This window comes from Pimephales promelas, chromosome 6 (genome assembly GCF_988280905.1).
Source record: "Pimephales promelas chromosome 6, fPimPro1.hap1.1, whole genome shotgun sequence".
Classification (NCBI taxonomy): Eukaryota; Metazoa; Chordata; class Actinopteri; order Cypriniformes; family Leuciscidae; genus Pimephales; species Pimephales promelas.
This window is the reverse complement of record NC_142774.1, coordinates 39,283,652-39,297,213: the sequence shown is the minus strand read 5'-3', so window position 1 is coordinate 39,297,213 and position 13,562 is coordinate 39,283,652. Positions and strand designations below refer to the sequence as shown.

The following is a 13,562-nucleotide window of genomic DNA, read 5'->3' as shown; positions in this document are numbered from 1 at the left end:
TCAAAGGAAGTAATAAGAAATGACTCTTACATTAGCCTAGTGAGAACAGGGTGTTGGGGGAATCACTTTTTTTCTCGTTTTCATCAAACCGCAATTTTTGCAAATTCCTGCAATTTCATCGCATAAAATTGCATAAATTTACAGTATGATGCTGGCAACCACAGCTGCCAGCAGTTTACCGCGTAATCAATCAATTTTTGCCCGCAACAATCACAAAAAACTCTGCGTTTTTCTGGAAGGACTGAATACTATTATGGTAAATGTTATATATAAATCGCAAATTTTTTCACAAATTTTTGGAAATTACCACCACAAAATTAGTCATTTTAAACGCAAAAATCACAAAAAAAAAAAAAAAATCGTGAAATCCTGTAGGGACTGGTTTAAGTGTCTTGATCAGGGCTTACTGAATGTGTGCACTTTCATTAAAAATGTAATACAACAGACTTAAAGTTACTTCAAACTGTTCTGTACACCAGAATGACTCTGCTTTTTCACCTTCACAAAGCAGGCATGGTTTCTAAAGTGCAGTCCATTGCACTGACATCTCCTCCCCAGCATACTAAAGCATCTGGAGTTGGAGATTCCCCACGGATGTGCCTCCTTTCTGCCAGGCAGAATCTCCTCTGAAGCTCTGCATGCTTACAAACTCCCCCTTTCCAGCTATGGACTGGACAACCATCATCCTATCTGTGTTGTGTTGGCAGGTCAGACACATTATAAAAGTCCAGTAATGAGCTCTGACAACTCTGACGAAGCCGTCTCTGTAGGCATCTCCTCCTGTCCACCTGAGGATGTCTTCTCAAAGAGCTGCCTCCTCCTTCGCTGTCTATAGGCACCCAGTATTTTTTATTATATCCAGCCACGTTTATTTTTACAAAGCACATTGTTTCCGTGTGTACAAACCCTTATGTATCACAGGGAATTCATTTGCTTGTACACAAATCCATATAATTGTCATTTGCATGCAATGTTTTTTAAATATATGCCCTCACCGGCCACTTTATTAGGTTCACTTTGCTAGTACTGGATTCGACCCCTGTTCGCCGCATACATTTTTCGTGGCAGAGATTCAACAAGACGCTGGAAACATTCACATCTCAAAAGCTGCTCTACTGGATTGAGATCTGGTGACTAAAGATCATTTGAGTTTAGTGAACTCATTGGCATGTTCAAAAAAATATATAGAACCCTGGGGTTATTTGGCCAATAGAACCTTTTACCAAAAAAAATGGTTCTATATGGAACCATTTTGGAGTTCCATATATGAAGCGGGGGATGGAACCATTTTTGGTTCTAAATAGAACCATTTGTTCTAAGAGTGTAGGCTTGGTTTGACACATCCAGAACTTATTAGTAATTTAAGGGGAATCACATCAACATGAAAGGTTAACCACTTCTGACATTTCATATTTCCCTAAAAAGTTTCTATATCAGCGTGGATACATATAATGAATTCATTTTCTCCACCGTGAACGACATATCTCTTCAACATTATGCATAGATTGATACGCACAAGCTCTTGAAGATCTAAAGACTACTGGCATTTTAAAGACGACTTACATCTGATCAAATCTCTACATATTTAGATTCGTATTGCTCCATCTTACTTTCCAACGCAGTAGCGAATTAACAGAAATATGACAATGACATCACCCAGCTACTGTATGAATAATTAGATGTAATCTAATTGTGCTTTTTTTTTCACACCCAAGAGAAATGGAGTGTCAGTGCGTTTCACGATTGCGATGATAATTGCATTTCCCATGACTGCTTTTGTTTGATAGGGGCAGCCCTCACTTTAGGGGTGAAGCTGGTGATGGAAACGACTCTGTAATTATACGGGAGTTCTAACGAAGAGTGTGTTGGGGAAATATAATGTCTGCTTTGCTGCTAGTGTGGCGTTGACCTATATTTGAACCTTTTATTTTAAATGCAATGATTGAACATTCATTCACAGGCCCATAGGCTGAAGTATGTACTGCAGTATGTTTACTGTACACAGTGTGTGATTTTTCTGTAGGTATGGGATGCCAAAATCACTTACATTTGATTAGGATACAAAAGAACACACAGCAAGGAATATTGGCTCTCACAATGCAATGCGTTTGGTTTGACTACACAATCCCATAACAGAGAGTCAAAAGTTAAAACATGTTTACACCAAATTAGATTTTTCTCCAAGATATTATGAGGAGGTCATTTGACAATTGAAGATTTTAGATGCAAAATCCTCTAAATGCCATTTGAAATTTTCTTCTATAATGACCATTTAGAAGATATATTTAAGTTCAGTAATTTCACTTAAATGACAATACACAAGTAATCTTCATTGCCATTTAAGTGAAATTACTGAACTTAAATATACAAGCTTGATAAAAATGATCATTTTAGAAGAAAAATTCAAATGGCACTTAGAGGCTTTTGCATCTGAATTCTTCAATTCTTAATTATATTTGATACTGCATAATCCAATAAATAAATGCATAAAAATGCTGATAGGCCATATGCATAGCCAATGCATGCTGGATTTCCGTCAACAGTAATCACTGCAAAGGTATTTCCAACTCTAAGCAAAGGGCATTGAATCACACCTGCGCGAGCAATAAGTGGCTGCAATTCACTTAATGGCCACCGGTGCTAATAACAAGGGTTTTCTACACATAAGAGGGGTAGAAAATGAAAACGTAGCAAATAAATTATGTTACGGACATCAACGGTCTCTTTTTGTAATGCAAACCCATGACCTGCACACTTGATAATTCAAATCCATCAAAAGTCTAGAACCTTCACATGAATGATGCCAGGTGTCTTTTGTTATTTAGAAACGAAAGAAAGGAAATGTTAGACTGGAGTCTGATTTTCATTTAAAAACACCAGTCGTTTCTCTCCCTATCTGCCTCTCTTGCCATCAGCATCATGAATGGAAATCGATGAAATGATGATAATGATAATAATGATGAAGACGGTAACATAATTTGCTATTTTATATAATAGCAGCAGGCACGGCAGACTTTAAGTCAGCATCACGACCAATTGTGCATTCGGCATCATCTGCAATGTCAAAATGCAGCTAATCGGAAACAAGACTACGTTTTCCTTGATAGTACAGATTTCAGCACATAGTTTTAAACACATTTAGTCCAAATGCTAGCAGTTTGAGAAATGCATAATAATGATAATGGTGTCTTTTCTTGTCTATAAATGGAGAAAGGGGGAAAAAATCGGAGATAAAATAAAATAAAACAGGGATAATGTAAATGATAATGTAAAATAATGTAAAAATGTATCTTTTATCTACATATGTAGTTCCATAAATGAGTCAATGGCTTTTCCAGTTGTTTGAAATTAGTCAGAATATATATATATATATATATATATATATATATATATATATATATATATATATATATATATATATATATATATATTTAATGATATATATATATATATATATATATTCCTGATTCTCCAGGATTTTCTCTAGGATTCAATCCCCCTTCACTTTTGCATTCTCTTTCCCGCTGTCTCTCTGCATCTGTCTCTCTGTCATATCTATTCTTAGAGTTGCATTGTCTGTTTGGCAACGGTACAATGAGATATAGATCTCGTTAATTCCTGCCTCGCAGCATATTTTAAAACAGCCCATCACTGGCCTCCCATTGCTCATGCTTTATTCTGTTTTATATGCACAAACACTAAATAATTAGACTCTGCCATCATCAATAAGAATAAAATGAAGTAAAATCTATTGTGAGACTCAATGTGACAAACAACAACATAGGCTATTGGATTTTTGTATGCAATAGGAGTGTAATGTCACAGTATAGTCAACTCTCTTTCAAATATAAATCAATAAATACATTTTTTTTTTAAAGTAGCTTAACAAGCTCATATTATATAAAAAAAAATGTTGAAAGCATGCATATTGAAAATATGTCTTTAAGCTAAGTTTGCGAGCAAATACTGTACATACTAATTGTAATAGTTAAAGGAGTAGTTCACTTTAAAAAAAAACAAAAAAAAAACTTTTGCTGATAATTTACTCACCCCCATGTCATCCAAGATGTCCATGTCTTTCTTTCTTCAGTCGAAAAGAAATTAAGGTTTTTGATGAAAACATTCCAGGATTTTTCTCCATATAATGGACTTCAATGGGAACCAAACGGTTCAAGGTCCAAAAGACAGTTTCAGTGCAAAACTGTTCAAAGGGCTTTAAATGATTCCAGACGATAAATAAGGGTCTTATCAAGCGAAATGATCGCTCATTTAAAATAAATAACAAAGTTTAAGTTTTAAAAGCTCAAATAGTCACCTTGATCTGTTCGAACTCGTTCATCAAAATGAACAAATCTTTTTCCGTGTCATTTGATTCATTCAACGAACGAAATGAACGAATTGACTCGGAAAAAGATTCGTTCGTTTTGATGAACTCGAGATCAAACAGGTGACCATTTGAGCTTATAAAACTTTTTTTTTTATGAGCGATCGTTTCGCTTGACAAGACCCTTATTCATCGTCTGGAATCGTTTAAAGTCCTTTGAACAGTTTGCACTAAAACTGTCATTTGGACCTTGGACTGTTTGGTTCCCATTGAAGTCCATTATTTGGAGAAAAATCCTGGAATGTTTTCATCAAAAACCTTAATTTATTTTCGACTGCCGAAAGAAAGACATGGACATCTTGGACGACATCACATGGGGGTGAGTAAATTATCAGCAAAATTTTTTTTTTTTTTTAAAGTGAACAACTTTAATAGCAAGGCATTTGCAGACGTTGCACTGCATTCTCTTGTCAAGTTCACAAAAAAAAGTGTTTGTCTTCGTCAGTCTTTTCTTCAATATTGTAATAAGAGAAACAGCTTCTTAAACAAGGCAAATGTGTTAAATGGTTGTGGTTTGCTATTGGTGGATCTCATGTGAGTGACAGGTTGCCCTCGCGCGTAAACACATCACCATGACAACATCAGATCAATACAGATCTTGACACATTTGAAGTTAGAAGAAGAGCTAACATACTACAGATGCACACAGACGCAAAGTCCGTGAGAAGCACAAGAGTTTAAATGTGGGTCTGTTCCTCACGCAAAGCTATCACATGACTTCAGAAGACTCGATAAAAAGAAAGCAAGAGCTATTAGCTATAAAGCACAATAAATAGCTATAAAGAAAGCAATTTCTGGTGATTTTGCATCATTTTTGAGGCTTGACATCTTCAGTCCTTATTTACTGTGATTGCGTTGCAAAGAGTGATCAGCGTGTCCTTCAAAAGTTCTCCTTTTGTGTTCTGCAAAAGAAAGTACTGCAAATGATGGCATTTTTAGCTGAACTGCATGCTTTTAGGTGAACTACCTAGCTAACCACTAGCGTCTGTGACAGGGCGATGCATTTTTGATGTTTTAAAAGACTTAGGGTGTTTGTTAGGGTTAGTTTCATGGAAAATAATTAATGCATTGCATATTCCAAAAACATTTTTTTTTTTATATATCCACCCTAATGAATTATTCCGCACTACTGATTTTTTAAACATACGTATGAGATATGAACACACGCAGGAGCAATAACATCTGCTGTCTGTAAATTAGCAAAGGCAAGTTAAGGCTAATTAACATTTATTTTGCTGGCCTTTGGCTTATTTCCCATTGCCGACGCCACAACGGGAGGATGGGAGCGGGTCGCCATAAGAACTTAACTTTACACTGGAGTGCATTCTCACCAGCATATTTCTCTGGCATACTGTAGTTTTGGCATTGGGTTTGTATGCTGACAACAGGAATTACAGAGCTATTCTGGCACAGCACGACTCCGCTAGTAGAGAAGCGTCTGCCAACAAGCAGTCACACTATAAAGGTATATTGATGATAGAGTTAAGGGCGACAGCGAAGGATTTTTACCCCAAATATTAGCTTTACTGAGCTCAAGAGTTTAGAAGTAGCAAGCAAACAAATGTCAATCAATTTTGGCTTTAGAGAATCAACAAAAAAACTAATTAATTGTAAACATTTACTCAGGTTAGGGCTGCACGATTAATCGAATTTCAATCACGATCACGATTTTGGCTTCCCATGATAAAATTCACGTGATCGAACGATACCGAGTGGAATACCAATTGTATCTGTGCGCGAGAGAGACCGAGTGTGAGCATTAGTAAAATGCATTAATGAATTGGTACATACTATATAAGAGGCATTAAAGTTTGATTAATGGACTCCAATAATCAGTAGGTCTACTACAAACTTCTTGTTTTGAATTATTGTTTAATAAATAGAAATAATTCAATCACATAAACTTTCATTTAGAGGATTAAATAGATTCAATTTATGCAGTAAGATTTCACAACTAATCACTGACACTGTACCACAACATTTTACATTTCTTAAGCGTCAAATAACAATGACTCTGAATTTCATCCATTAGTCAGTCCCTCCAGAAAAACGCGATTATGCGATCGCTAAATTCAATGCAAAATCAGCCAAAGTCCGCATATTTATGCGGGGGCCGCATTTTTTTCAAATACGACACACTTTCGCCACATAAATTGCCGATTTCAGTGAAAAATATGCAGGGTTTGCATAATTTCATAATCCTCGCATTTTCGTTGCAAAAAAAGTCACATGCATCTTAGCAGAAAGTTGAAAAATGTTGCGTTTGCTTCACACAAGAGCAGCCATTTCCCCCTGTTTCCATGGGAACGTTATGAAGTGACGCAGTTACGCGACGCCAGACAGACTCACGGAGGCGATTGACATCTCACAAATCGAACTCGTATAACTGTCTGTCACATGTTCTACCATGACGTTGTTACTTAATAAACAACATAAGATAAAAGAAGTAGCATCAAACAGAAATTACTCGCACACATGGGGCGTTCGAGGCGCACATAACACTGCAGAGAGTTCAACAGGGAGCGCGCAGCTCTTAAAGGGGCCACACCTTATTTACACTCATACAGTCTGAAATAAAACAAGATGAGAAATTAAATATTCCCAGCACTTTCTATGATGTAGTATGCTTGCTTATCAAAGGAAGTAATAAGAAATGACTCCTACATTAGCCTAGTGAGAACAGGATGTTGGGGGAATCACTTTTTTTCTCTTTTTCATCAAACCGCAATTTTTGCAAGTTCCCTCAATTTTTGCAAATTCCTGCAATTTCATCGCATAAAATTGCATAAATATCCCGCATATTCCATAGCATTTTTAAAGAAAACGGGCCGTGTAATCAATCAATTTTTGCCCGCAACAATCACAAAAAAACTCCGCGTTTTTCTGGAAGGACTGAATACTAAATGTATTATGTAAATGTTATATATAAATCGCAATTTTTTTCACAAATTTTTGGAAATTACCACCACAAAATCAGTCATTTTGATCGCAAAAATCACAAAAAAAAAAAATCGTGAAAACCTGGAGGGACTGATTAGTCGAATTTCCATGCATAGTTCTGCCTTGACATGTTCTCATTTGGTTACATTCTGTTATGGAATATTTGTTATTGATTGCATATTTTTATCGCGTTTTATTCATATCCATTTTGCAGGTACAATACAAGTTTATATTTTGCTTCCTAAAATATTCACACAATGTCACACAATGTACATGTAAAATAGTGCCCTGTTGAAGTTTTGCTACATTTTATTTATTGTTTTCTTCATTTTTATTTATTCTTTAAGGGGATACACTGAATTTTGGTGAATAAGAGGACCTAGTTTATTTTTATGCACATAGTTAGCTGGAATGTAGCACAATATGGATGTGAAAGCAGTTATAATTAGCCTATGTGACCAATAAAATTAGTTTTAATTAAAATCAACAAATAATCATGATAAATAATTGTGATCTCAATATTGATCAAAATAATCGTGATTATCCTTTTGGCCCAAATCGTGCAGCCCTAACTAAGGTCATTCTATACTTGCGGTTTTGTGGAACGTGTCCATTCAATGAAAGTAAATGGGGTCCAAAACACATTAGACCCCAGTGACTTTCATTCAATGCTACCATTCAAAAGTTTAAGGTCAATACACAATTGACATCTCGAAAGCATCGTAAGATAACATTGGGTGTAAGATCTGTCGTTATCAGTATATTCAACGAGTCTATGTTTCACGAAACCATAGTTTCAACGAACTAAATGATTGAGCGTGTTGCCCCTTACAAAGCTGCCAGTATCAACACACTATTAACTAAGTTAACCAGGCCCTGCCTCTTTATTTTGCATATGCCTTGAATTATTGAAATGAAGAAAACTGAGACACGTTTCTTCAGGGAATTCAGAAACAGATCTCATTCAAACTGCAATGCTACACACTAAAGTCAAAAATGTAAGCGTAATAGACGGCAAAACTGTACTTGAAGACCACCACATGTCTTTGACGGCACAATACACACATTTAAAATAAATACAACAAAATAAACAGGCTCACAGGCTCGGTCTTCACCAGCAAACTCTTTATCCCCATTCTTGTGGCCTGTGTACTCTATTCTTTGCACAGCGATCTCTAATATCAGTCCAGCGTGACACGGCGCTCTTCTAAAACCCTGTCTCGTCACTCGAGCGTGAGGCCATCTGTAGAGCTCCAGGATTTCATTTTTTGATGCTCTGCCCTCCACACTCCTGCTAACTTGGGCGAATTCCCCACGAGGGCTCGATCAAGTCCACAATCTAAGTCTGTAATGCAGTCCTGGGCTCATGATGATAGCTGTTATTACATATGGGACTGTATTGTTTGCTCTGATGATAAACCAGTGGAAGTGGAGAGACAGTGAGTGTGTCTGTCAGCGTAAAAGAGAGAGAGTTTGTTTCACCCTCTGGATTTTTTTTTTTTTTTTTGGTGTGTATCTGTGAGGGACGTGTTTGTTTTGTGCCTCTGTAGCCAGACACACACACAGAAAGACTGTTTTTGCTTCTGGGAATCTTGAGTCATCCACATTTTCTATGAGTCACATCTGAATAATCACCCAATACTAGAATGTAAACACCACAGTTCTGCCAGAAGAAATTTTGGCCGTATTCTCCATGATAACTTATCATATTTGAATATACCCCACGAGAGGATAGATAAAAGAGCCTGTGTGTAATTTATTACAGCTGACATGTTGCAAATATTTGCCTGCAATATTTAAAATTACCGTGTCTACAACCTTGGTTTAATTTTAATTAAGCTCCAGATATAACTCTTCTGTTTTATTCTACTCTGTTCTTTTCTGTTCCTTCATTAACAGATGTTTCGTTGCACCTTCCTCCAGAAAATGGTCCGATCTGACCATTAAAAATGTATATTTATAATATACAAAATAATATTTTGACTGGCATAAAACCAGTTAATTCAGATGTTACCACATTAAGATCCTTCTTTGGGCTTCATTAGAATTAAGATTATTTGAAAGCACATCTCCAGTACGTTTGCTTCATCAAGAATGGAATGGAATATAATGGAATGGAATGGAATGGAATAGAATAGAATAGATTAGAATGGAATGGAATGGAATGTTTGCAGTTACAAACCTGCAAAAAACAATTTCAGATGGGCAATGGTCCCCATGCAAAGAACTCCCACAAATATATTGAATATTGTGCAAAAGTTCATTTATTTCAGTAATTCAACTTAAAAGGTGAAACTAATATATTATATAGACTCATTACATGCAAAGTGAAATATGTCAAGCCTTTATTTCTTATCAATTTGATGATTATGTGGACGTGGCTGTGGTTACAAGAGGTAAAAACGATATGAATACTGCTCGTTTTCGCACACAAACTGCTTGTTTCGTGTCTTAGGCCTTCAATGTGTACTTACATTTACGAGTCATTAAATCATGTTTAATTTGGACTTCTCTGTCCATGCTCTTTGAGGTGGTGACCATAGACCTCCATTATATGACTGACAGACAAGAACGGTTTGACCTAAAAAATATCAAAATTTGAAAATACTGTGCCCTGGATGCCCTTGAGGTAAGCTAAAACATATCAAAAATTAATTTCAAAGTGAACTATCCCTTTAAAGGACTAAAAAACACACATCAAAGATGCTAAATGTTACCAAGTGCCATTTCCCAGCAGAAAAAAGGCTCGTTTCTTGACAGTGAAGTACCTTGACTGTGACTAACACGGGATTCATCGCACTGTACACTTCAGCTGATCCGAGTCCAGCCCAGGAATCTCCCAGGAGAAATCGCTTTCTTTTTCATGATGCCGCTTTTAATGAAAGGCTATGTTCATGACGCCTGGTTGCTCATGTTTCGAACGAGTCTTTCATGAACACGTCCCCTACAGCGGGGCAATGTCTGTAATGACATGTTTCTGCCGTGAAAGTTTTGATAAATCCTTTTGAAAGACGCTGCTGACTGATGAGCGCGTGATTAAATCCTGTCTATAATTTATTTGACTGTCAGATGCATTTAATTACGATGGCTCACGGGAGAAAAAAAAAAGATCTAGAGGTGACTTACCACAATCCACAGCACACTTCTAGTTTAACGCTTGTAGACTTTCAGCTTCTCTGCTGTCTCTCCATCTCCTGACTTTCACCCTGCGAACAAGAAAGTCGATATTTTTGAGTTCTCACTTAGCTTTTTCATTTCTTCAGCCAGTTTAAATTTGTTCTTGCATGAAATGCAAAATGTCTCATTCAACCAAATAACGCTATTTAAGGCAATACATGTATCTTGTGGAAAATTATTAATTATCATTGAGTGTTCCAAAATGTTATATAAAATAGTTAAAATAAGAGAGGTTTCAACCAAAGCAACAAAACAAACCGGTAAAAGGTAAGCATATAATAACATAAAGCATAAACATTAAAATGTATAACATATATATACACACACACTACCGGTCAAAAGTTTTAGATTAGTAAGATTTTTTAAATGTTTTTAAATGAAGTCAACAATGAAAAAAAAAAGACAAACAGTAATATTGTAAAATATTAGGACAATTTAAAATGACTGTTTTCTATTTTAATATATTTTAAAATGTAATTTGAAAGCTGAATTTTCAACATCATTACTGTTGCTGATTACACATAAGTTTTCAGTGTCACATGATCCTTCAGAAATCATTCTGATATACTGATTTTATGCTCAAAAAATTATTATTTTCAATGTTGAAAACAGTCATGTACCATTCCCCCCAAAATTCTATGATGAATAGAAAGTTCAAAAGAACAGCATTTATTTAAAATATAATCTTTTCTAACATTATAAATGTCTTTACTGTAACTTTTGATAAACTTAACTCATCCTTGATGAATAAAAGTATTTTCTAATTCCTTTACCCCAAAATAAAAAAATAAATTCTTACTGACCCCAAACTTTTGAATGGTAGCGATTAATGTTACAAAAGCTTTCCATTTCAGATCAATTCTGTTCTTTTGAACGGTCTATTCAAATAAAAATGTAAAAAACTGTTTTCAACATGGATAACAATCATAAATGTTTCTTGAGCATCGTATTACAATAATTTCTGTAGGATCATGTGACACTGAAGACTGGAGTAATGATGCTGTAAATTCAGCTTTGATCACAGGAATAAATTACACTTCACCATATATTCACATAGAAAACCACTGTTTTAAATTTTAATAATATTTCACAATATTAGTGTTTTTTGTATTTTTTTTAATCAAATAATTGCAGCCTTGGTGAGCAGAAGAGACTTCTTTTAAAAACATAAAAAAATCTTACCAATCTAAAACTTGACCGGTAGTGCATATATCAAACTGGCTGTGAAAAATAAATATGCATTGTTTATCCTTTTGATCTTTCATTCTAAAAATTGTCAGAATTCTAACATTTCATTGAAGTAAAAGAATTGAAAAATAAATGTTTTTTCTCCAAAACACGTTGGCCACAATTATTGGCACCTGTGATGGCCGCACTAGCAGCCAGCCACACATAGAAACTTCAACTCACTTGGCAACTTTCATTTGTTTTGAGCACATTACATATTGTACAAAATAAATAACTGGACACATACACATATATAGTTTTAAAAAAACGTTTTATTAGTTATTTGACTTGGTTTTTGTTATGGGTGTTTGGGTGCACACATTTAGTTAACTTTGTCAATTTAGCTAATTTCAGGTTCATTATCTTTAAGTTACGTTCTGTGAAGTTAATACCTTTTCTTTGAGTTACCAGTTCCTGGGGAGTTGATGTTGGCCTCCGGCTGGGTGACAGACAAAAGGGTTTGCAACTGACTCTCAGCTGTTTAAGTAGGGGAATGGCTAGGCTAATTGGACTGCACTATGTATTCCCATTTCATGGGGGTGGTAGAGTATTACATTTTTGAGTTTTTTGTTCTTTTTCTTTGCTATTTATACTTTGTTATGATTTATTTGATTGATTTGTCCTTAGTTCATATATGGTATAGCGTTGGTTTGACATGTGTTGTAATTATTGTGGTTTGTTTATATACTATGTGTTTGTCTACCCCCTTCTGTGTCAGAATGGCCTGATCAGCCACTTCCCCATGTCTCAGTTTAGATAGGCCTGTTTTGTTTTGTTTTGTTCATCCTATGTTAAGGGTATAGTTCTGTTTAGTTGACCTCTTTTATGGGCCCAGAACTTTCTGTTTTTTTTTTTTTTTTGTGAAATAGTTATTTTTTTTGTTTTTGTTTTTGTTTTGGAAATAAAAACGTATATTTTTGAAAATATACTTTTTGACTCCTCATGCCTGCCAGCTTGATCCCTCACAGCACCCCTAGAATATAATTTTACGAGTAAAATATCTCTGAAGGATATTCCCATTAATATTTACCTTTTTTAGCTCATCAGGGTGACTAGAAACATGAAATTGTCCAGTCATGACTTCTTGTTTCACAGGAGTTTAAATATGAGGAAACACAAATGCCAAATTCCTTTAATCATCCATCACAATGAGTAAAACCAAAGAATCTGTAAGAAAATAGGTAAAGAAAATCCCCATTTTGACCATCAGGACAATAATTAAGAAATTCCAATCAACTAAAGATGAGTGTGTCTATATTGCCTTAATGGACGGTGAGTGTTTTGGAGAAAAACATTTATTTCATGATGTGATTTTAACCCCACTTTCAATTCTTTTACTTCAATGAAAGGTTCGAATTTTGCCAATTTTTTGAACGAAAGATCAAAATGATAAACAATGCAGATTTAATTTTTTCAGCCAGTTTTGATCATATTTACCAGGGGTGCCCTCAATTTTGACTATGAGTGTAAATATAAGGAAAGCATAAGAAAAAATATGATTTATTAAAAAAAATAATAAATAAACACGCAATAAGAGCAAAGGGAGAGGAAATAATTCATAAATAATTGAACTAATTAGTGAATGAAAGGAACTTTCATTGCAACAGATAAATACTTGCAAAAAGTTGCAAACTTCCAACATCACACATTGACATGCATGAGAATGCTAATGGATAATTGTTGTTCAATTTCAAATATTCGGCAGAATATTGTCATCGAGAATGTTTATGAAATTTAATTCAGTTGTTTTGTTTTTTTCAACCCAGCATACTGGATGAAATGTAATGTCTTTTGACAGAGCACAGAATATTTAGTTTGATGTGAGAAGAACCGA

At 35.1% G+C, this 13,562-nt stretch overlaps 1 long non-coding RNA gene across 1 annotated transcript in view; it reads right to left on the bottom strand.

The window, feature by feature from the left end:
• LOC120460565 (uncharacterized) overlaps positions 1-12,177 on the bottom strand; it is a 142,176-nt gene extending 129,999 nt beyond the window's left edge. The window contains exons 1-2 of the long non-coding RNA XR_005617980.2: positions 12,121-12,177; positions 10,451-10,530 (exon numbers count right to left, since the gene is read on the bottom strand). This is a non-coding gene — a long non-coding RNA (uncharacterized LOC120460565). The remainder of the gene's footprint in view (positions 1-10,450; positions 10,531-12,120) is intronic.
• Positions 12,178-13,562: the final 1,385 nt, after the last annotated feature.